The following is a 2,292-nucleotide window of genomic DNA, read 5'->3' on the forward strand; positions in this document are numbered from 1 at the left end:
TGCGTGCGGTATATATATATATATATATATACACACATACATATATCAATATGTATAGAATAATTGAGAATATTTGATTTAAGTAATATATGATGAAAAGAGAAGCTAGTATCTATAAATTCTAGCTCGATCCTATGTACAATGTAATTATATCTATTATCGGCGACTTTATTATCTTTATTATTAATATTATTATTACACTTATTATATTGTCTTTATTATTATTAACATTATTATTGTTTTGTAACATGATTATTGTCATTATTACTATTATTACTATTATTATTATTATTACCATTATATTATTATATTTGTCACTATTATCATTACGGTTGCAGTAAGTTTAAGCGCCGCTTTCATTATTTTATTCCGATATTAAATTATTATCACAGATGTTTTTAAAGGTTAAGGAAATGCCAAAGTTGTTTAGGTTTATAGCCGCTGATTTTGCATCGCGCGACGTGCCCATTGAGATAGAGGAATCGTCATTTAATCAGAAAAATTGTAGAAACTGCATTTCTCACTAAAGACTGTCTTGATACTGATCGTAATCTAAACTGATAAATTAATCGATCCTACGGACAATCTTGGAAAAAAATATTCCAATTTCGATAGAATTCCTGCTTCGATGGTCACCTCGCAGCTACGTCAAGAATATCATCAGCATGCTTTGTTCGTTGATTATATTTATTGTCGTCACGGTGTCGAACCGTGCTCGGCTTTCGCGGGATCGATACTAAATATTGATCCAGCGAAAATCGTCCCGCGACCTGACCGAGGCGCAATCAGAATCGAATTTCCGTTTTCTCTCGTCCTCGTCCAAGACTGAGGCTTTCGGACGAAGCGACGATTGTTCTACAAGTTTTTGCGTTCCGTTTTAAGTAGCGAAATAATTTTTCTTTCTACCCTTCCTTTTGTTTTTCTCGACGACGCCTCGTCGACATAAACGTTTTCGAAGAGAACTGTTCCTAAAGAGAGATATATATATATACATATATATATATATATATATATATATAAATATACGTAGGCAATAAGGTAAAAAACGAAAATAATTTCGCGATATGTGAGAGAGACGAAAGAATGCGAGTATCGATGTGATTGCGTGTCTTTATGTGATTTCATTGTGCGTGTTACCTTCTCGTTCCGGAGATGAATGTTGCGCGTGTGCGTGCGGTCGATGGTGAGAACGCGAAAAAGAGCATAAAGCGATTTAAAACTCATATCAGATAGTTCTCTCGATGTTAGACGTGTACGGCCCTAGATAAAAAAAAATCTCGTTATCTAGTTAAAAGTTTGTTAGATTGATTCCTGAAATACGTACATGCCAGGCTCCGCGTTTATACAACAAATGTAAATAATGGCACTGCCCGTAGCGATGATTCGGAAGCAGAAAGAGAGCCGCATCGTCGAAAAGTTATTTAATGATCATAATAAAAAAATGATAAGTTTACAATTTTTTTTCTTTTTTTGTGCAACGATGTGTTTTGTCGTTCACAATGATCGTGAACGAAAATTGGATCTAAAACGATCGAGCGAGATATGGGGATGATAATCCCCTTCGAGAATTCGCGGAATGAATGGAGAGAGAAAGAGAGCGAGAGAGCGAGAGAGAGAGAGAGAGAGAGAGAGAGAAATTTTTGATCGAGCACCGTGTGTGTAATCGATGAAATAAAAATTCTGCGGCACGTCACCATACACGAATACGCGTACTTTGATTTCGGAAAATTCTTCCTCCTTCTCTACTTCCTTTTTTTTTATTCATGTTTATCCCACATAGGACCAAATTCCCTGCCTCATCAAAACAAAGGAGTGACATGTGTCAAATGCAAATCTCGCGGCGGGCGATCGGATCGGCGGGATGCGACGAGGACAATAACGAATTTAGGCGACATGAAAGAATATCTTTATGCTAGTGAGATACACGATAAACGCTGTAGTCGTGATAAATCGTAATGCGAGTCCGATATGGAAATTGCTACTGACAATTCCTGCTTCGTTCGCACCAAGTCGCGAAATGGTATTTAACGTGTAATCTAAAATATGATATTGCATAAACTCCTCATTATCTCGATTAATTGATGTATTGATAATAAATTAATCTGACTGTCCTGTCGTATCCTCCGGTTGGTTTCTAACGTTTCTACAGGGTAAATCACATAAAATGCTAAAAGATAATCCCAAAACGAACATCAGGAGTATAGTCGAGCAAAGTATCTAGGCAGTCGATATAATTTAAAGCTACGAAGTATTTCCTATAATTATAATAAGAGAGCGAACGGAAGAATTTTT

Source organism: Atta colombica, unplaced genomic scaffold (genome assembly GCF_001594045.1).
Source record: "Atta colombica isolate Treedump-2 unplaced genomic scaffold, Acol1.0 scaffold155, whole genome shotgun sequence".
Taxonomy (NCBI): domain Eukaryota; kingdom Metazoa; phylum Arthropoda; class Insecta; order Hymenoptera; family Formicidae; genus Atta; species Atta colombica.